Source organism: Zea mays, chromosome 7, assembly GCF_902167145.1.
Source record: "Zea mays cultivar B73 chromosome 7, Zm-B73-REFERENCE-NAM-5.0, whole genome shotgun sequence".
NCBI classification, from domain to species: Eukaryota; Viridiplantae; Streptophyta; class Magnoliopsida; order Poales; family Poaceae; genus Zea; species Zea mays.
The window spans coordinates 87,153,566-87,177,261 of NC_050102.1; positions in this window are offsets into that span (position 1 = coordinate 87,153,566).

The following is a 23,696-nucleotide window of genomic DNA, read 5'->3' on the forward strand; positions in this document are numbered from 1 at the left end:
AAAGGAAAACTAAGGTAAAGAAGACAGCTAAAAGTTTCATACCGAGTTAAGTAGTTTTCGTGCTTCGTCCCCGCCCAGTTCACGCCCGCCTTTTGCCCAGATTTGGGTGATAAATATGTTCCCTATGCTTCGGGCTTTAGCTAGAATGCCAACTAGATCTGATGTCGAAAGATTGAAATTAGGCTTATTAACAATTTTGGCGTGAGTGCACCCGTCCTTCATAAAAGCTACAGCTGTGCCGCGTGAAGCCACCAAGGCACAAAAATCCCCGTGCCCGGTGATAACTTCATCAAGGGCTTCAACTTTATTTTCAATATGATCAATGGTCCCGAGGATGTCTTCGGCCGAAGGGTTAATTTCTTCAGAAGCAGCTCCAATCGAATTGAATATCCCCTTCAACCGATTAACGCACCGAGTGGCGAAGTCAGCACACTTGTTCTGAAGGTTCTCAAAAGCTTCATGTAGCTTCGTATTTCTTTCAGTTTTGAATTTGACCTTTGCTTCGAGCTCCTTTGTCTCGTGGTCAAAGCGTCGTGAACTTTCATCCAAAATTGTTCGAGCTTCGTCTAGTTCCTCGCTCGACTTAGTATTTTGAGATCGTGCTTCTGCTAGGGAACCTTCGGCTGTTTGCAGCAGGATGTCTTTTTCTTTTAGAGAACCTTCAAGTTCCTTGATTTTATCCTCTAAGCCTTTAATTATGACTTTGTTTTTTCTATCCTCAGTATCCTGCTGCATTTTCAACGCCTTGCTTAACAACATGGTCTGCAAAACAAGTTAAAATTAGAACACTCAATCCACTACGAAGGTAACAAAAATCTAGACAAAGGTCTCACCTTGAAGTTGGAATAAAAAAGGCTACCGACAATATGTTGCCATCGGTAACAGCTAATGTCGGTCTCTAGCTTCAGAAATCCAACACTTGTTGGTCACTTGTTCTCAAATGCTATAAATCAAGAACAAGGCAACACAATTGTTAATTGTGGCAGAACCGTCCGAATTATTCCAGCATAAGTGACCAAGTCACGCCTTAGAGGTCGCAACACACTTAAATCAGAATAACCCGTTAGTCCCTCAGATCTGGTCTGATAAAGCCACTTATCCAGGATCAAATACCACTAGCTCACTCGAAGGTGAGTCACAGAGAAAATACAATAAAACAGGAAACCTCAAATTAAAGTTATGGGGTTATTACATGAATCAGAGTTTTTCAAGTAAAATGAAACAAGTTCATATTTTAAATTGCAGCGAATAGTTGATAACGTCGAATGATGAGGAATAGGGCAAGGCCTAGCCCACTACTCCTCCTACTCTTCTCCTGCTGGAACAACATCCCACTCGACCATCCAACCCGATGGTAGGGTGGTAGGCCAAGTCACACCATCAACCATATCCTAAAGCGAACCTGCAAAAATTATGCCACAAGCAAGGCTGAGTATACTAATACTCAGCTAGACTTACCCGGTGTGAGGAATCTACTCCTCTACCCCTAGACCATGCAGCTGCTTCGCTGAGGGGTTTGGTTTGCCAAAAGCACTAGCTGAGTCTAAAACCAATTTTTAGCTTTTCCAATTCTAGTATCATTAATTTTAGCTAAGTTTGCTCCTTCTAAGGCATACATGGTAGCAATCATTTAGTACAATCAACATGTTATCTCAAATCAAGCTTATTTCACTTTTTACTCAATGCAGTACAAGGGGTCAAGCAATCTCATTAGCTGCGAGAAGCAGACGATTCAAATCGAGTTTTTAAACCTTGCAAGGTAAACCTAAACACACGACATGTAAGGGCACTCCATCCCACACATGTCAATCATCCCCATCGATCCCTCATTCGCCGCCAGAGCTCACCGCCTTGGCATACAATGCTCCACTGACCCCGGCTGCCGCCGTGCAGTGACCGCACTTGTACCCACTGTAGCTAGCATGGGAGACCCAGTCTCAGGACAAGTGAGAGGGAAAGTCCACGCCGGGCTTCACTCAGGTACTAGTTTTACGGTTACCATATTTCCGACATGTGTTTAGTACGTTCAAACGCTTGACTCAGGTATCCACACATTAATCCTTAGTTCCTTTTTCCTGTCTCATGGACAAGGCATCCACCCTGGATCCAAGTCCATAGACCATCATATATCCCGTTATCAAGATGAATACAATCATTTCCTGACCTCGCGCGAGTGCTAGAAAAATCACTCGACTTCTACCGAGATCCTAATTAGCAAAGCAGCTACTCGACCTATCATACTAGTATCCATCTCAAAAAGGAATCCTGAGTTCTTGCAACTAAGGGTTTCAAGCAACTCCTACACTTAAGTGCACATTACAAGCCTACAAACATTAAGTGTAGTAAAGTAGCATATATAAACTGGTTATGCATAAAACCGGGCTTGCCTTCAAATGCTGAGGCTGCAGGGAGATCCTATGTGGCAGGCTCGGGAGCTGGCTCCTGATCTTCCTCGTGGACAACTCCTTGCTCGAGAATGAACACATACTCTTCGTCAGCGAGGTTGCAATCTAATGAATGCAATGAGTGAGATATATGTATGGCATGATATGCAATTTAGCAATTATAATTGGATGGTGAATGATTAAATTAATAAGGTAAAGCTTAACCTTACTACTGGAAATTTTTGTGATACACTTAGCCATTTAGGTCAAGTTTGGTTAGGTTAAATGGTCAGATTATTTTAGTGTTCTACTGATTTCCTTTTTATGTTTTAGTGAAAGTTTATTATAATTCCTAGCTGAATTCATTGGGGTGAGATTCATTATTCTTCCCAATTTCTCCTTTTCCCCTTTTCTCTTATGTTTTAAGGTGGGTTTGAACTACACTCTAGTTTTATAAATTTCCAAAAATTCTGTACAAATTACAGTAGCTTCTCACTGGTGTATAACACTCTGTCTCAAAAATTGGGGCTTAAAAAGTTAAGGGTTCTCCCTGTACAAAATTATCAAATCTTAGGGCAGAGGGGGTGCTTTGAACTACAACTCTCCTCTAACAGTAGGTTATTCCCTAAGGCTTATTTTTGCTGGCATTTAGGTGTAATAACATTACTTTGTACCAATCTTTAGCCACTAATACTTATTGGTTATTTTACTGTGATTTCCTAAAGTTTTTGGCCAAAGGTGTGCTTTCTACTACCACTATACTTGAAAAATGTCAAACAACAGATTTCTAATTTTTCCTATCATCTTCATTGTGCAAGAGCAATCATTATAGAATTTGGCAACTTTTTGCTTAAGGGAAGATGGGGTAGAAATTCTTGGATTATATGGCCTTTTTCATGGGGTAGGGGGTAATGGGTGTCATCTTATATTTTGAATAGGTTTTGTATTTTTCTCTGGTGGTCTACTCCATCAATAGATGGGTAAAAATTTATTTTCCTACTGTTGCAAAATTTTAGACTTTCTTATGATTTAATTAGAACATGAGCCAAAACCATATTTGAATTGTTTAGCTCACTTATTGTGAGGGATTGGGGTGTTTATTATTTTTGTAATGGTGTTCATTAGGAGTCCACTGAATTTTTCTTAGCATTTTTGAAATGGTCCTTATATTTTTAATCATGGCTTTTCTAGATTTCTTAGTGCCTAATAAAATAATTAACCTTGGATTAGCTCTGGACTAGGGTTCTCTGTATTTTTCCTAGGTTCTCCATCACTTAAGTATATTAGGAAAAATATGCTCCTTCTCTGTTTATTACTTTCCACTACAATTTTCTAAGTTTTGGACAGATATAGTTTTTAATAGCAAAACTTGAGTTAATCTTATATACTGGGGTGCTTAGTATTTTTAAACAGTGCACAAGTTGGGTATGTATCTCTACAATTTTTCTTAAGCCTAGTACATAAGCATTTCTTTTTTTATTTATATTAATAAGGTTTGGGCATTTTCCCTATTTAATTCAAAACTCTAAAAATTAATACAGAAAACATGGGGTTCAATATTTTTGTTTGAATGTTCATATTATTTTGAATCCAACAAAATTGGTTTGACTAATTTTGGATAAATAGTCTTCAAGTTATGAATTTCCTAAGTTCTCTGTTCATTAAAAAGAATATTCAGAAATGGTTAAATGGAAACTAACTTTGCATCGGGGCCCCTGCCGATTGTTTTCAAATTCCCTTACAGACTAGTCCTCGGGTCACTATTCAAATGTGCAACTTACAGTTCAGAAAACCCCCTGGGGTTTTGCTAAACCTAACCCGAGGTCCTTCTCCCAATTAAACAGTACTCGCGGCGGAGGAAAGGGCGGTGGGGCTTGCCGGTGGCGAGATTGCTCCGGTGAGGTGGTCGAGGGCGTATGGGAGGTCGTGACGGTCACGCCGATGTGCGGATCGTCTCCAGGGATGGTCGGAGTAGGCCAGTCCACATGCGCAGGCGGGGGAGCTCGTCGGCGGCGAGGGCTCCGGCCTATCCAGGGCGGTAGAGTTCAATTAAACCGGTCAGTGAGCTTCACTAGGTGCTAGGGAAGGCATGGGCGTGAGGAATTGGAGAATGGCTCACCGGATAGCTCAGCCTAGGCGCGATGGCGTGCGGTCGAAGTCCGGCGCAGTGATCTTGCTGTTCCGGTGAGGCAGGGCTTCGATCCTTGCTTGGAGAAGCTTCACGGCTCCTCGGGGAAGCTATCCAAGGGCTCGGTTGAGGCTGAGGGTCTCTGGAAATGGCTGGCCGCGGTGGCCGACGCTTGGGTGGCTCGGGCGGGTGGCACAGAGCTCGCCGGAGCTAAGGATGGTGTCTGGTCAGCGAAGGTGGGTGCAGAGTGAGGTGAGGCGGGGGTGGTCTTAAAGGCGCGGGCGAGCATGACCGAGGGTGGCTCTGACATGTGCTCGGGGTGTGCGCGGGCGAGCGCTAGTGCGCGCTTTGGCGCCTAGGCACGACGTCGAGCATGAGGCAGCACAGAGAGAGGTAAGTTCAAGCGCGGATTGTCTCCAAATCTTTGCGATTATGGCCATGATCCCGTTGAGAGATCTCTTCCCTTGACATTCCTTTGTCGTTTGTGTGTGGAGGCTTATGGGTTTTGCTAACTAGAGCCAAAGATATGGAGTGATGAAGTTTGGTTTGTCTCATTGCTGAACTCCGAGAGGAAATCCCAGATTTGACATGTTTAGGGCACGAATATCGATGCCATCTTCACACACGTTGCAGAGGGGTTAGTTTAGAACATTTTTTTTCAATGGGGACTTAAGGATTTGAGCTAAGTATCAAGGTGAACGTGCTCAAGTTCTAGGTGAGGGCTGAAATTCAGCAATCTGAATTTCAGATTTTCCCTAGAGAGCTTCCATTTGGATGGCCTTCTTGGGGATTTTAATCAATTATTTTGGCCAAACTTTTATAACAATTATTGTAGCTTAATTAGTGTATTTCCACTTTTATAATTGGCCTAAGCCATGATTCCATGTTTTTCATGGTCTTTTTACCAATTTCTTCCTTTCTACTTAAATGGCCTAATTAGGGTTGTTCTAGGGTTTAAACATTTTCCCATTTTGAATGCATGATATGATTTAGGCATGAGTCTTAGGACAAAATAATTAGTTGAATTTTTGCTCTCAAGTTTTTGGTGTCTTTTGCTCAATTTGATTCACATGAAATAATGGTTCTTTGAGTTAGCACTGAGAAGAACTCTGGGAATTACTGGGGTGTTACAGCCTTCCCCCCTTAAAGGAATCTCGTCCCGAGATTCGGGTCGGAGTCCTTCGGGTTGAAGTGAAGGTTAAGGCTTGCTTGAATTTACTGGTTTGTTCATTAAGGTTCTTCTTAGTAAACTGCTCTTCGAATGTCATCTTCTTTGCAACTTCAGAAGGAAGTCCTCTTAGTTTTAGTCTTACAACTAACTCCTTTTATGTTAAGGTCATTTTTCTCATATTTAGATTCAAAGGGCAAGTGGAGGGGTTGGGCATGGTTACATACCAATTTCCTTAGGTATACAATCAGGGAAATTCGAACGTAGAAATTCCTCAGCCTCCCAAGTAGCCTCTTATTCTGAGTGATTACTCCATTGGATCTTATACATTTTGATCGATTTAGCCCACATTGATCTTTCTTTATAATCCAGAACCTTGGAAGGGTACTCTTGGTATGATAGATCTGGCTCTATCTCCACTTCTGGTTCTGCTATGATCTCGGTCAGCAATCGAACACATTTCTTCAGTTGGGATACATGGAATACATTATGGATGGCGGACATTTTTGGAGGTAACTCCAATTTGTATGCCATGGGTCCACATGCTTCCACGATCTTATAAGGTCCAATGTAGCGAGGGGCTAACTTGACTTTGATCCCAAACCTTTGCACTCCTTTGGTGGGTGATACCTTCAGATATACGAAATCTCCCACTTCAAACTGGAGGGGTTTTCTTCTCTTATCATGGTAACTCTTCTGCCTGGCTTGTGCAGCTTCTAGATTTTTCCTGATTAGTTTGACTTTCCTTTCGGCTTCAGTCACTAAGTTAGGTCCAAAAATTTCTCTTTTTTTCTAGGCTGGGACCAATTGAGGGGTGTTCGGCATCTTCTTCCATATAGGGCTTCAAAAGGTGCCATCTTTAGGCTGGATTGATAACTGTTGTTATAAGCAAACTCTGCCAAAGAGAGGTACTTATCCCAGTTCTTGCCGCAATCGATCATACAAGCCCTTAACATATCTTCAAGAATTTGATTTACCCTTTCGGTCTGACCATCAGTCTGTGGGTGGTAAGCTGAACTCCTTATTAGCTTGGTTCCCAAAGACTCTTGCAATTGTTCCCAAAATCTGGCAACGAATTGGGCTCCTCGTCAGAGACAATGGTCCGGGGTAACCTGTGCAAACACACGATTCGGTCAATATACAACTCTGCATACTTCTGAGCCTTATCGGTGGTGTGCACTGGAAGAAAATGTGCCACTTTTGTCAATCGGTCCACGATGACCCAAATTGAATCATGATGCCGAGAGGTGTTGGGCAAACCCACAATAAAATCCATGCTGATGTCATCCCATTTCCATGAAGGTATTGATAGGGGCTGCAAGGCACCAGCTGATTTTAAGTGGCTCGCCTTTATCCTCTGACAGGTGTTACATTCCGATACATATCGAGCTATTTCCCTCTTCATTCTGGTCCACAAATACAAGGGCTTTAGATCATGGTACATTTTGGTGCTTCCCGGATGCATAGAGAATTTGGAGAGATGAGCCTCATCCAAGATTTTCTTCTTGAGATCCTTGTTTTTAGGAACCACCAATCTGCTTCCAAACCACAAGATACCCTTCCCATCTTGGCAAAAACACTTATACTTCTCTGTCTTCTGATGGAGGTTCTCCTTAATGATTTGCACTCCCTTGTCACTGAGTTGGGCCATGATTATCTGGTCTCGCAAAGTTGGCTCAACAGAAATGTGAGACAAAGCACAAGAAGGAATCACTTCAATCTTAATTTTGCTCAACTCATCACATAGGGTGTTGATGCGAGAATCCATCATAACACAGTTGCATTGCGACTTCCGACTCAAGGCATCAGCTACCACATTGGCCTTCCCCGGGTGGTAGTGTACCTCCAGGTCGTAGTCCTTGATCAACTCTAGCCATCTTCTCTGCCTCATGTTAAGATCAGCCTAGGTAAAGATATACTTAAGGCTCTTATGATCTGTGAAGATGTTGCAGTGGGTTCCCATCAAATAGTGTCTTCACATCTTCAATGCATGAACCATGACTACTAATTCCAAGTCATGAGTGGGATAATTTTGCTCGTGAGGCCTGAGTGCCCTGGATGAGTAGGCAATGACCTAGTTGTCTTGCATCAAAACACAACCCAGTCCAGTGCCAGAGGCATCACAGTATACATCAAATGGCTTGCCGTTGTCGGGTTGCGCTAACATCAGTGTTGTGGTCAGATGCTGCCTCAAGGTGTCGAAAGCATCTTCGCACTTCTGACCCCAGTCAACTTGGCTCCCTTCTTCAACAATTCATTCATGGGCTTTGCAATCCGAGAGAAGTCTGGAATGAACCTTCGATAATAACTAGCTAATCCCAGAAAACTTCGAATCTGACGGACAATTGTTAGCGGCTTCCAGTTCATCACTTCTTGCACTTTATCTGGATCAACAGCTATGCCCGCTTGAGAGATAGTGTGACCCAAGAATTTGATTTCCTTTAGCAAAAATCACATTTGGACAGTTTGGCATAAAGACGGTGCCCTCGCAGACGTTTGAGCACTACATGCAGATGACCAGCATGCTCTTCTTCATTCTCTGAGTACACCAATATATCGTTGATGAAAACCACCACGAACTTGTCCAGTTCAGGCATGAAGACAGAATTCATCAGATACATGAAGTATGCTGGCGCATTAGTCAGCCCAAACTACATCACCAAATACTCATACATCCTATATCTGGTTGAGAAGGTAGTCTTCGGAATATCACTTGCTCGTATCTTGATTTGATGATAGCCAGAGCGAAGGTCTATTTTGGAAAACACTTAAGCTCTGACCAATTGATCGAAAGAACATTAATACGAGGCAAAGGATACTTATTCTTGATAGTCACCGCGTTGAGTGGGCGGTAATCTATGCATAGCCTTAAGCTTTCATCTTTCTTCTTCACAAACAAGGCTGGACATCCCTAAGGCGAAGTACTTGGGCGGATGAAACCCTTGTCCAACAATTCTTGCAATTGTTTCTTCAATTCTGCCAATTCAGCGGGTGGCATCCGACAAGGCCTCTTGGAAATAGGTGCCATTCCCGGTTGCAACTCGATGGCGAATTCAATATCCCGGTTTGGTGGCATTCCTGGAAATTCATCAGGAAAAACATCTACATACTCACAGACCACTGGAATCTTCTTCAAGGGTAACTCTATCATAGCAAAAACACATGATCGAGTAGAGTCTTGGCTGGGTAGATACAATGCAAGGTCTCCGAAGGTAGGAGAATGGATTTCTAGAGCTCTGGCAGCTACATCCAACACCACTCGGTGTTGAGTCATCCAGTCAGCTCCGAGAATGATGTTCATACCCTCTAATCCCAAAATCAGGAGTGTGGTTTTGAAAATCTTACTTCCCAGTGAGATAGGCACACTTCGATTTAATTGGTTTGTTTCAATTTTGCCCCAGGCATTGCTATCATGAAAGATCCTTTTGTATGATAGAAAGGCAGTTGACATTTAACACTGAACTTCTGGCTAATGAAGCTATGAGATGCACCAGAATCAAACAGAATTAATGCAGGTTGATTAAAAACTGAAAAGATACCAGTCATGATGGGGGCTCCTTCAGGTAACTCCTCTAGAGTAGCGAAATTGAGCTTCCCTTGCCTGACTTGCACCTTCTGCTTCCTTCCTCTATCTTGATTTGGTGCTGGCATCTGCCTCTGCTGATTCCTTGGGCAATTCTTGGCATAATGGCCCACATTGCCACAAGTGAAGCACTTGTTCCCATTTCCCTGGTGGAACTGCTGCTGCCGCTGAGGTTGATTGTTCCTTGGAGCGGGAGCTAGAAAGCGGTTGGGTGCTGGCTACTGCTTAGGTGGCCTGATCACCATCTACCTTCCTGCTGTTGAAATCCTCTGCTCTGATTGTTGAAAACAATCCGGAACCTCTGGGGGGGGGTGCAGAGGGTCCTGACATTGGTGCCTTCCTCTTCTTCTCTGCCCGGTGAGCTACAATACAGTCCTCTTGTGATATGACCAGGTTGACCAACTCATTGAAGCTATTAGCCCGTACAGTGTTGAGACGCTCACGCAGCTTGGTGTTGAGACACCTGCGGAAGCGGTCTCTCTTCTTTTCATCAGAGTCAGCATGATACCCCGAGTACTGGCACAGGTCGTTGAAGGCATGGGCATACTGCAACATAGTGCGGGTCCCTTGATTGAGTGCCAGGAACTCATTCAACTTACGGTCAAGAATCCCAGCTGGAATATGGTGTCCCCTGAAGGCAGTCTTGAACTCCTCCCATGAAACTTCATGATCAGCAGGTAGCATGGAGCGGAAATGGTCCCACCATGTCCGAGCGGGCCCGTGAAGCTGCTGCACGGCGAAACGAGCCTTGGTGTCATCAGAGCAGTCTCCCGTAAGGAGGGGAAACTTGGACTCCACGACGCGTAGCCACACGTCGGCGTCCAATGGATCCTCTGCCTTGGTGAACAAGGGCGACTGTGTGCTCAGGAACTCCTGATAAGTCACCGCAGCCAGAGGTTGCTGCGGCTGGCCTCCACCATGCTGCTGAGGGTGGGGCTGGCGCTACAAGAGCTATCACAGAATTTCATTCTGCTGAGCCATCAGCTCCTGCACCGTGGGAGCTGGAGGAGGTGGCGGGGGAACTTGCTCGTTCTGCCCACGACGCTGCCTAGCTGCCATCTGAAAACAAAGTTTTTTGCCATTGTTATCCCAATTCACAATTCCGAGCAATATGCTTTATATCATACGGAAATAAAATGCCATAACATAACATCAATTCGAACGAGGATAACGTGATTACAATCACTTCATTGTTCGCAAAAGTTCTCATGGGTTACATCAATTTAGGGGAAAGTACCCGTAAGCCTAGTCCAAAATCTGATGCCAACTAAGCTCGCGTGGGTTTCTATCCTCCTAATGCGTCAAAATAACCCATGAACCCTGAGTAGTGGAAGCGATACTGGATACGGGCGAAGGGGCATCACAGAGGCAGTCGCATTGGTACCAGGGACTGGTCCTAACTCCTCGGGAGCCTCCTCTCCCTCGCTTCCGGTCTCGTTGGTCTCCATCTCTAGGTGGTGCATGTCTAGGTGGTCGTTAGCTTCCTCGAGCTCCTGCTGCACATCGTGGAGCTGGTTTTCCATGATATCAATGGTGTTGTCCCGGATCTCCACCTGCTGCTCCAGGGTAGCTATGCGCTGGCTCAACCGTTCCACCTGTAGGTTCTTTTCCACCAACTCTGAGGACAGGTCGACCATGAAGTCCTCTCGACTGTCGAGGGTGAGCTTATTGGTCTGAGCGAGGTTAGCAAGATGTGCCATAGCGTCGCTCTGCAGGGCCTATAGGCGGTATAGTGCACTCATGCACTGAACAGTGATCCTCCCAACTAAGTCGGGATACATATCCCACACGTCCTTCACATGGCTCACACGGTTACACCACATGGGGTCATCCCTCTTCTCAGCGGGGAAGAGTCCCAATGGGTGCATCACTATCTCCAGAGGATGGTAGCCACAGAAAGTCATCAGGGTCTTCATAGCTGTCGCCTCGGTGGTGTCATCCGTCCTGAATCCAATAGTCTTGGAGTCAAGGGAACGCCAACCTGGCTGAAGGGGGTGTGCCTCTAGAGTCAGCCAGACTCGGCAACGTGGCACCCGATGCTCCTCGTACAACTGCACCGTGTACAAAGGGGGCGTAGGGTAACCGACGGAGTTGAGCACCTCCCACAAGATGGAAGGAAAACCCTCATGAGAAAGGAAATCAGAACTAAAACGAGTGTCTCCTCCATTGGTGGGGGTGGGTGAGAGCACCTAGAGGGGGGGGGGGTGAATAGGTGATCCTGTAAAATTTAAAACTTAACACCACAAACTTGATTAAGAGTTAGAATAATGAAATCAAGTGAGTAGAGAGGAGAACTCTTGTGAAGCACAATAGACACAATAAGGACAAGCACAAGAGATACGAGGATTTATCCCGTGGTTCGGCCAAGTACAAAACTTGCCTACTCCACGTTGTGGCGTCCCAACGGACGAGAGTTGCACTCAACTCCTCTCAAGTGATCCAATGATCAACTTGAATACCACGGTGTTCTTCTTTACTTTACTCTTTCCCGTTTGCGAGGAATCTCCACAACTTGGAGTCTCTCGCCCTTACAATAAGAATCACAATGAAGCACTAGAGTAAGGGAGGAAAGCAACACACTGAAATCCACAGCAAAAAACGCACACACAAGACCAAGACTTGAGCTCAAGACAATATCTCGAGGTTCTCACTAGAACGGAGCTCAAATCACTAAGAATGTCGAACAAGTGTGCAAGAATGAAGTGTGGATGATCAACAATGCTCAAAGGTTGCTTGGTGTTCTTCTCCATGCGCCTAGGGGTCCCTTTTATAGCCCCAAGGCAGCTAGGAGCCGTTGAGAGCATTCCTGGAAGGCAATTCTTGCCTTCTGTCACCTGGCACACCGGACAGTCCGGTGCACCACCGGACACTGTCCGATGCGGATTTCTTTCCTTCTTTGGCGAAGAAGACCGTTGGCACTTTGGAGCCGTTGGCGCACCGGACACTATCCGGTGCACACCGGACAGTCCGGTGCCCCTTCTGACCGTTGGCTCTTGCCACGTGTCGCGCGCGGATTATGCGGACGACAGTTGGCCCGACCGACTGTTGGCTCACCGGACAGTCCGGTGATTTATAGTCGTACGCCGTTAATTGCTTCCTGAGAGCAGCCAGTTGACAGACGCCGGCCTGGCGCACCGGACACTGTCCGGTGCACCACCGGACAGTCCGGTGCACCTAGACCGAGCTGCCTTTGGCTGAACAAAGCCATCTCTTTTCCAACTTGATTTCTCCTGTTTCCAGCACTTAGACACAATACATTAGTCTCCAAAACAATGTACTAAGTCTTAGAAACATACCTTTTTACTTGATTTGCACTTTATCCATAGATTAACATGAGTCCACTTGTGTTGGCACTCAATCACCAAAATACTTAGAAATGGCCCAAGGGCACATTTCCCTTTCAATCTCCCCCTTTTTGGTGATTTATGCCAACACAATAAAAAGCAACTAAAGGAAGTGCAACATCAATACAAATGAGAACTCAAAATTGTTTTGATTCAAATTTGGCATATATGGATCATTCTTTGCCACCACTTGGTTTGTTTTTACAAATCAAACTCAATTTCCTATCTCTACGTCAAACACACTTGTTGAGACATAAAGAGAATTGTTCCAATAGAAATTGATCAAAGATTTCAAAAACTCCCCTTATTTCCCATAATCAAATATTCTCCCCACAAGAGATCAACTTTTGACAAAAAGACAGGAAGAATTTTTTGACAAATCAAAAGCTCTATTCTACTATTCTCAAAATTCTCAAGTGGTAGCTGATCCATTTGTTGCTTTGGCCTTATTTTCTCCCCCTTTGGCATCAAGCACCAAAACGGGATCAATCTTGTCCCTTTAACCCCATTGCCTCACCAAAATCTTCAACTAAGAGTAAAAAGGCAATAAGAGTACAAAGATGAACTTGGAATCAGTTACTCTTTCATCAGAGTGCAGTGGAAGTCTTGCATGGTCCAAGTCCACCTTTTCCCTTTCAAACCTCCTTTGAGACTAAATTAAGCAAACTCAAGCACACAGTTAGTCTCAAAGGGTCAAGTTGTAGCACATCTCCCCCTAAATATGTGCATCACTTGCAAATGGACTTGTGAGGTCCGGGGAGTTCTTGTACAACTTTGAGCACCATAAATAAACAACAAAATGCATTAAGGAACATGATCAAGGCATAGAACACATGTATGCTATAAATCAATCCAGGTTCCGCGAATCTAAGACATTGAGCTCACTACGCAGCTTGCAAAAGGTCGACTCATCTAGAGGCTTGGTAAAGATATCGGCTAGCTGGTTCTCGGTGCTAACATGAAACACTTCGATATCTCCCTTTTGCTGGTGGTCTCTCAAAAAGTGATGCCGGATGTCAATGTGCTTTGTGCGGCTGTGTTCAACAGGATTATCCGCCATGCGGATAGCACTCTCATTATCACATAGGAGTGGGACTTTTCTCAGATTGTAGCCAAAGTCCCAGAGGGTTTGCCTCATCCAAAGTAGTTGCGCGCAACACTGTCCTGCGGCAACATACTCGACCTCAGCGGTGGATAGGGCAACGGAAGTTTGTTTCTTAGAACTCCACGACACCAGGGACCTTCCTAAGAATTGGCACGTCCCCGATGTACTCTTCCTATCGACCTTACATCCAGCATAATCAGAGTCTGAATATCCAATCAAGTCAAAGGTAGACCCCTTTGGATACCAGATCCCGAAGCAAGGCGTAGCGACTAAATATCTAAGAATTCGCTTCACGGCCACTAAGTGACACTCCCTTGGATCGGATTGAAATCTAGCACACATGCATACGCTAAGCATAATATCCGGTCTACTAGCACATAAATAAAGTAATGACCCTATCATAGACCGGTATGCCTTTTGATCAACAGACTTACCTCCTTTGTTGAGGTCTGTGTGTCCGTCGGTTCCCATTGGAGTATTTGCGGGCTTGGCGTCTTTCATCCCAAACCGCTTGATCAAATCTTGCGTGTACTTCGATTGGGAGATGAAGGTCCCATCCTTGAGTTGCTTCACTTGGAACCCAAGGAAATAGCTTAACTCGCCCATCATCGACATCTCAAACTTTTGAGTCATCACCCTGCTAAACTCTTCACAAGACTTTTAGTTAGTAGAACCAAATATTATGTCATTGACATAAATTTGGCACACAAAAAGATCACCATCACAAGTCTTAGTAAAAAGAGTTGGATCGGCTTTCCCAACCTTGAAATCATTAGCAATTAAAAAGTCTCTAAGGCATTCATACCATGCTCTTGGGGCTTGCTTAAGTCCATAGAGCGCCTTAGAGAGCTTACACACGTGGTCGGGGTACCGTTCATCCTCGAAGCCAGGGGGTTGCTCCACGTACACCTCCTCCTTGATTGGCCCGTTGAGGAAAGCGCTCTTCACATCCATTTGGAACAACCTGAAAGAATGGTGAGTAGCATAGGCTAACAATATGCGAATTGACTCTAGCCTAGCCACAGGAGCAAAAGTCTCCTCAAAGTCCAAACCTGCGACTTGGGCATAACCTTTTGCCACAAGTCATGCCTTGTTCCTTGTCACCACCCCGTGCTCGTCTTGTTTGTTGCGGAACACCCACTTGGTTCCCACAACATTTTGCTTAGGACGAGGCACCAGTGTCCAAACTTCATTTCTCTTGAAGTTGTTGAGCTCCTCTTGCATGGCCAACACCTAGTCCGGATCTAGCAAGGCCTCTTCTACCCTGAAAGGCTCAATAGAAGAGACAAAGGAGTAATGCTCACAAAAATTAACTAATCTAGAACGAGTAGTTACTCCCTTGCTTATGTCACCCAATATTTGGTCGACAGGATGATTCCTTTGAATCGTCGCTCGAACTTGGGTTGGAGGTGCCGGTTGTGCTTCTTCCTCCATTAAATGATCATCTTGTGCTCCCCCTTGATCACACTCCTCTTCTTGATGAACCTGTTCATCGTCTTGAGTTGGGGGATGCACCATTGTTGAGGAAGTAGGTTGATCTTGCTCCTTTTGTTCCAGTGGCCTCACATCTCCAATCGCCATGGCGCTCATTACGGCCGTTGGAACGTCTTCTTCATCTACATCATCAAGATCAACAACTTGCTCTCTTGGAGAGCCATTAGTCTCATCAAATACAACGTCGCTAGAGACTTCAACCAAACCCGATGATTTGTTGAAGACCCTATACGCCTTTGTATTTGAGTCATACCCTAACAAAAACCCTTCTACAGCTTTGGGAGCAAACTTAGAATTCCTACCTTTCTTCACTAGAATGTAACATTTGCTCCCAAATACACGAAAGTAAGACACATTGGGTTTGTTACCGGTTAGAAGCTCATATGACGTCTTCTTGAGGAGGCGATGAAGGTAGACCCGATTTATGGCGTGGCAAGTCGTGCTCACGGCTTCCTTCCAAAAACCGTTCGGGCGTCTTGAATTCACCAAGCATCGTCCTCCGCCATGTCTAGTAGCGTCCTGTTCTTCCTCTCTACCACACCATTTTGCTGTGGTGTGTAGGGAGCGGAGAACTCGTGCTTGATTCCTTCCTCCTCAAGATACTCCTCCACTTGAAGGTTCTTGAACTCGGACCCATTGTCGCTTCTTATCTTCTTCACTTTGAGCTCAAACTCGTTTTGGGCTCTCCTTAGGAAGCGCTTGAGGGTCCCTTGGGTTTCAGATTTATCCTGCAAAAAGAATACCCAAGTGAAGCGGGAAAAATCATCAACTATAACAAAACCATACTTACTTCCTCCTATGCTTAGATAGGCGACGGATCCGAAGAGATCCATATGAAGTAACTCCAGAGGTCTTGATGTTGTCATCACATTTTTGGCATGATGAGAGCTTCCCACCTGTTTACCTGCTTGACAAGCTGGCAGAAGGTCTATCTTTTTCGAAAGTTACATTAGTTAGACCTATCACGTGTTCTCCCTTTAGAAGCTTGTGAAGGTTCTTCATCCCCACATGTGCTAAACGGCGATGCCACAGCCAGCCCATGCTAGTCTTAGCAATTAAGCATGCATCTAGATCGGCCTCCTCTTTTGCAAAATCAACTAAATAAAGTTTGCCGTCTAGTACACCCTTAAAAGCTAATGAACCATCACTTCTCTAAAGACAGACACATCTACATTTGTGAATAAACAGTTATATCCCATATTACAGAGTTGACTCACAGACAACAAGTTATATCCAAGCGACTCAACTAAGAACACATTAGAAATAGAGTGCTCAGATGAAATAGCAATTTTTCCTAACCCTTTCACCTTGCCTTGGTTCCCATCACCGAAGATGATTGAATCTTGGGGATCCTTGTTCTTGACGTAGGAAGAGAACATCCTCTTTTCCCCTGTCATGTGGTTTGTGCATCCGCTGTCGATAATCCAGCTTGAGCCCCCGGATGCATAAACCTGCAAGGCAAATTTAGGCTTGGGTCTTAGGTACCCAACTCATGTTGGGTCCTACAAGGTTAGTTACAATAGTCTTAGGGACCCAAATGCAAGTCTTGTCTCCCTTACATTGGCCCCTAATTTCCTAGCAATTACCTTCTTATCCTTTCTACAAATAGCAAAGGAAGCATTGCAAGCATAATAAATTGTAGAAGGTTCATTCATTACTTTCCTAGGAACATGAACAATATTTCTTCTAGGCATATGATGAACAACATTTTTCCTAGCCAAATTTTATCATGCATAATAGAAGAACTAGAGGCAATCATGGCATGAGAATCAAAAGCATCATAACTTCTATAAACATTCCTAGAATGTCTCCTATCATGATACATGAAAGCATGGTTCTTTTGAGCACTACTAGCCATAGGGGCCTTCCCTTTCTCCTTGGCGGAGATGGAAGCCTTATGGCTTGTTAAGTTCTTGACTTCCCTCTTGAAGCCAAGACCATCCTTAATTGAGGGGTGTCTACCAATCGTGTAGGCATCCCTTGCAAATTTTAGTTTATCAAATTCACTTTTGCTAGTCTTAAGTTGGGCATTAAGACTAGCCACTTCATCATTCAATTTAGAAATTGAAACTAGGTGTTCACTACAAGCATCAACATTAAAATCTTTACACCTATTGCAAACTACAACATGTTCTACACAAGATGTTGATTTATTAGCTATTTCTACTTAGCACTCAAATCATCATTTATGCTCTTTAAGCTAGAAATAGAGTCATAACATGTAGACCAATTCACAAGAAAGCATTCATTCCTTTTAATTTCTAAGCAAGGGGATTTTTGTGCCTCTACAAACTTATCATGTTCTTCATACAAAAGATCCTCTTGCTTTTCTAATAACCTATTTTTATCATTCAAGGCATCAATTAATTCATTAATCTTATCAACCTTAGTTCTATCTAGGCCCTTGAATAAACATGAATAGTCTATTTCATCATCGCTGGATTCTTCATCACTTGAGGAAGCGTAAGTACTAGTATCACGAGTGCTTACCTTCTTTTCCCTTGCCATGAGGCAGGTGTGATGCTCATTGGGAAGAGGGCCGACTTGTTGAAGGCGGTGGCGGTGAGTCCTTCGTTGTCGGAGTCGGACGACGAACAATCCGAGTCCCACTCCTTTCCAAGGTGTGCCTCGCCCTTAGCTTTCTTGTAAGCCTTCTTCTTTTCCCTCTTGTTCCCTTGTTCCTGGTCACTATCATTATCGATACAATTAGCGATAAAATGACCAATCTTACACATTTGAAGCATGAGCGCTTCCCCTTTGTCTGGTCTTGTTGGGATGCTCCTTGCGACCCCTTAGTGCCGTCTTGAAGCGCTTGATGATGAGGGCCATTTCTTCATCATTAAGCCCGGCCGCCTCAACTTGTGCCACCTTGCTAGGAAGCGCCTCCTTGCTCCTCGTTGCTTTGAGAGCAATGGTTTGAGGCTCTTGGATTGGGCCATTCAACGCATCATCAACGTATCTAGCCTCCTTGATCATCATCCGCCCGCTTACGAACTTTCCAAGTATCTCCTCGGGCGTCATCTTGGTGTACCTAGGATTCTCACGAATATTGTTCACAAGATGTGGATCAAGGACAGTAAAAGACCTTAGCATTAGGCGGACGACGTCGTGGTCCGTCCATCGCGTGCTTCCATAGCTCCTTATTTTGTTGACGAGGGTCTTGAGCCGGTTGTACGTTTGGGTTGGCTCCTCGCCCCTGATCATTGTGAATCTCCCAAGTTCGCCCTCCACCAACTCCATCTTGGTGAGCATGGTGACGTCGTTCCCCTCATGTGAGATTTTGAGGGTGTCCCAAATCTGCTTGGCATTATCCAAGCCGCTCACCTTATGGTATTCATCCCTGCACAATGAAGCTAGAAGAACAGAAGTAGCTTGTGCATTTTTGTGAATTTGCTCATTAATGAACATGGGACTATCCGTACTATCAAAGTGCATTCCATTTTCTACTATCTCCCATATACTTGGATGGAGAGAGAACAAGTGCTACGCATTTTGTGACTCCAAAATCCGTAGTCCTCTCCATCAAAGTGGGGAGGTTTACCGAGGGGAATGGAAAGCAAATGAGCATTGGAACTTTGCGGAATACGAGAATAATCAAAGGAAAAGTTTGAATTACCGTCTTCTTTTTCTCGTAGTCGATGTCGTCATCCTTTTGGAAGAAGAAGATTCGTCGCTGTCGTAGTAGACTATCTCCTTGATGCGCCTTGTTTTCTTCATCCTCCCGTCTTTTCTTTTGTGGCCCGAGCCTGAGTCAGTAGGCTTGTCATCCTTTGGATCATTGACGAATGACGCCTTCTCCTTATCATTGACCACCATCACCCTTGCCCTAGGATCCATCTCTTCGGGCGATTAGTCCCTTTCTTGAAGAGAACGACTCTGATACCAATTGAGAGCACCTAGAGGGGGGGTGAATAGGTGATCCTGTAAAACTTAAAACTTAACACCACAAACTTGATTAAGAGTTAGAATAATGAAATCAAGTGAGTAGAGAGGAGAACTCTTGTGAAGCACAATAGACACAATAAGGACAAGCACAAGAGACACGAGGATTTATCCCGTGGTTCGGCCCAGTACAAAACTTTCCTACTCCACATTGTGGCGTCCCAACGGACGAGAGTTGCACTCAACTCCTCTCAAGTGATCCAATGATCAACTTGAATACCATGGTGTTCTTATTTACTTTACTCTTTCCCGTTTGCGAGGAATCTCCACAACTTGGAGTCTCTCGCCCTTACAATAAGAATCACAATGAAGCACTAGAGTAAGGGAGGAAAGCAACACACTCAAATCCACAGCAAAAACGCACACACAAGACCAAGACTTGAGCTCAAGACAATATCTCGAGGTTCTCATTAGAACGGAGCTCAAATCACTAAGAATGTCGAACAAGTGTGCAAGAATGAAGTGTGGATGATCAACATTGCTCAAAGGTTGCTTGGTGTTCTTCTCCATGCGCCTAGGGGTCCCTTTTATAGCCCCAAGGCAGCTAGGAGCCGTTGAGAGCATTCCTGGAAGGCAATTCTTGCCTTCTGTCACCTGGCGCACCGGACAGTCCGGTGCACCACCGGACACTGTCCGGTGCGGATTTCTTTCCTTCTTTGGCGAAGCCGACCATTGGCGCTTTGGAGCCGTTGGCGCACCGGACACTATCCAGTGCACACCGGACAGTCCGGTGCCCCTTCTGACCGTTGGCTCTTGCCACGCGTCGCGCGCGGATTATGCGGCCGACCGTTGGCCCGGCCGACTGTTGGCTCACCGGACAGTCCGGTGCACCACCGGACAGTCCTGTGATTTATAGCCGTACGCTGTTAATTGCTTCCCGAGAGCAGCCAGTTGACAGACGCCGGCCTGGCGCACCGGACACTGTGCGATGCACCACCGGACACAGTCCGGTGCACCCAGACCGAGCTGCCTTTGGCTGAACAAAGCCATCGCTTTTCCAACTTGATTTCTCCTGTTTCCAGCACTTAGACACAATACATTAGTCTCCAAAACAATGTACTAAGTCTTAGAAACATACCTTTTTACTTGATTTGCACTTTATCCATAGATTAACATGAGTCCACTTGTGTTGGCACTCAATCACCAAAATACTTAGAAATGGCCCAAGGGCACATTTCCCTTTCAGTGGGTGAAGTCATCTATGGAAGAGGATCAGATGTAAAGGTTATGGTAGAATAAGAAAAATATGTGAGCCCGGGTTGTTAAAAGGAAGTGGGTTAGATCAAAATTTTACTCTTTTAATTTCTAATCCTTTCGTGTTTTATAATGTATGCATGCTGAAAAGAATGTCTCCTCACTGAATCAGAAGGGTGCCTTTAGGGCATCCTTGAAATTCTAAGACTGGCCCATAGGGCCTACTTAACTAACCACCTGTTTTCCCCACTATTCCTAAAGCCTTTCGTCCTAGGTCTAGCGTTCTAGTCCTGACGATTCCAATACTGGTTTCTAAGCAAGTTTTATTTTTTAAAAGTAAGTATTCACGATTTATTGCTTTCTATGTGGTGATATTTGCTCCGATACCAGCTATGGCAGAACTGCCCGAATTATTCCAGCATAAGTGCCCAAGTCATGCCTTAGAGGTCGCAACACACTTAAATCGGAATAACCCGTCAGTCCCTCAGATCTAGTCTGATAAAGCCACTTATCCAGGATCAAAAACCACTAGCTCACTCGAAGGTGAGTCACAGAGAAAATACAATAAAACAGGAAACCTCAAATTTAAGTACTGGGGTTATTACATGAATCAGAGTTTTTCAAGTAAACTGAAACAAGTTCATAATCTAAATTGCAGCGGATAGTGGATAACGTCGAATGATGAGGAATAGGGCAAGGCCTAGCCCACTACTTCTCCTGCTCTTCTCCTGCTGGAACAACATCCCACTCGACCGTCCAACCCGGTGGCAGGGTGGTAGGCCAAGTAACCATATCCTGAAGCGAACCTGCAAAAATTATGCCACAAGCAAGGCTGAGTATACTAATACTCAGCTAGACTTACCGGTGCGAGGAATCTACTCCTCTACCTCTAGACCATGCGGTTGTTTGGCTGAGGGGTTTGGTTTGCCAAAAGCACTAGCTGAGTCTAAAACCAATTTTTAGCTTTTCCAATTCTAGTATCATTAATTTTAGCTAAGTTTGCTCCTTCTAAGGCATACATGGTAGCAATCATTTAGTACAATCAACATGTTATCTCAAATCAACCTTATTTCACTTTTTACTCAATGCAGTACAAAGGGTCAAGCAGTCCATTAGCTGCGAGAAGCAGACGATTCGAATCGAGGTTTTAAACCTTGCAAGGTAAACCTAAACACACGACATGTAAGGGCACTCCGTCCCACACACGTCAACCGTCCCCATCGATCCCCCATTCGCGGCCAAGGCTCACCGCCTTTGCATACAATGCTCCACTGACCCCGGCTGCCGCCGTGCAGTGACCACACTTGTACCCACCATAGCTAGCATGGGAGACCCAGTCTCAGGACAAGTGAGGGGGAAAGTCCGCGCCCGGCTTCACTCAGGTACTAGGTTTACCAGTTACCATATTTCCCGACATGTGTTTAGTATGTTCAAACGCTTGACTCTGGTATCTACACATTAATCCTTAGTTCCTTTTTCCCGTCTCATGGACAAGGCATCCACCCTAGATCCAAGTCCATAGACCATCATAGATCCCGTTATCAAGATGAATACAATCATTTCCTAACCTCGCACGAGTGCTAGAAAAATCACTCGACTTCTACTGAGATCCTAATTAGCAAAGCAGCTACTCGACCTAGCATACTAGTATCCATCTCAAAAAGGAATCCTGAGTTCATGCAACTAAGGGTTTCAAGCAACTCCTACACTTAAGTGCACATTACAAGCCTACAAACATTAAGTGTAGTAAAGTAGCATATATAAACTGGTTATGCATAAAACCAGGGCTTGCCTTCAAATGCTGGGGCTGCGGGGAGATCCTCTGTGGCAGGCTCGAGAGTTGGCTCCTGATCTTCCTCGTGGACAACTCCTTGCTCGGGAATGAGCACGTACTCTCCATCAGTGAGGTTGCAATCTAATGAATGCAATGAGTGAGATATATGTATGGCATGATATGGAATTTAGCAATTATAATTGGATGGTGAATGATTAAATTAATAAGGTAAAGCTTAACCTTACTACTAGAAATTTTGGTGGTACACTTAGCCATTTAGGTCAAGTTTGGTTAGGTTAAATGGTCAGATTATTTTAGTGTTCTACTGATTTCCTTTTTATGTTTTAGTGAAAGTTTATTATAATTCCTAGCTGAATTGATTGGGGGTGAGATTCATTATTCTTCCCAATTTCTCTCTTTTTTCCCCTTTTCTCTTATGTTTTAAGGTGGGGTTGAACTACACTCTAGTTTTATAAATTTCCAAAAATTCTGTAAAAACTACAGTAGCTTCTCACTAGTATATAACTCTCTGTCTCAAAAAGTGGGGCTTAAAAAGTTAAGGGTTCTCTCTGTACAATATTATCAAATCTTAGGGCAGAGGGAGTGCTTTGAACTACAACTCTCCTCTAACAGTGGATTATTCTCTAAGGCTTATTTTTTTTCTAGCATTTAGGTGTAATAACATGACTTTGTACCAAACTTTAGCCCCTAATACTTATTGGTTATTTTACTGTGATTTCCTAAAGTTTTTTTGGCCAAAGGGGTGCTTTCTACTACCACTATACTTGAAAAATGTCAAACAACAGATTTCTAAATTTCCGTATCTTCTTCTTTGTGCAAGAGCAATCATTCTAGAATTTGGTAACTTTTTGCTTAAGGGAAGAGGGGGTAGAAAGTCTTGGATTACATGGCCGTTTTTATGGGGTAGGGGGTAATGGGTGTCATCTTATATTTTGAATAGGTTTTGTATTTTTCTCTAGTGGTCTACTCCATCAATAGTTGGGTAAAAATTCATTTGTCTACTGTTGCATAATTTTAGACTTTTTTATGATTTAATTAGAACATGGGCCAAAACCATATTTGAATTGTTTAGCTCACTTATTGTGAGGGGTTGAGGTGTTTATTATTTTTGTAATGGTGTTCTAGTAGTTAGGAGTCCATTGAATTTTCTTACCATTTTTGAAATGGTCCTTATATTTTTAATCATGGCTTTTTTAGATTTCTTAGTGTCTAATAAAATAATTAACCTTGGATTAGCTCTGAACTAGGGTTCTCTGTATTTTTTTAGGTTCCTCATCACTTAAGTATATTAGGAAAAATATGCTCCTTCTCTGTTTATTATTTTCCACTACCTTTCTTAATTTTCTAAGTTTTAGACAGATTTAGTTTTAATAGCAAAACTTGAGTTAATCTTATATACTGGGGTGCTTAGTATTTTTAAACAGTGCACAAGTTGGATATGTATCTCTACAAATTTTCTTAAGCCTAGTGCAAAAGCATTTCTTTTTTTCTTTATATTAATAAGGTTTGGGAAGTTTCCCTATTTAATTCAAAACTCTAAAAATTAATACAGAAAACAT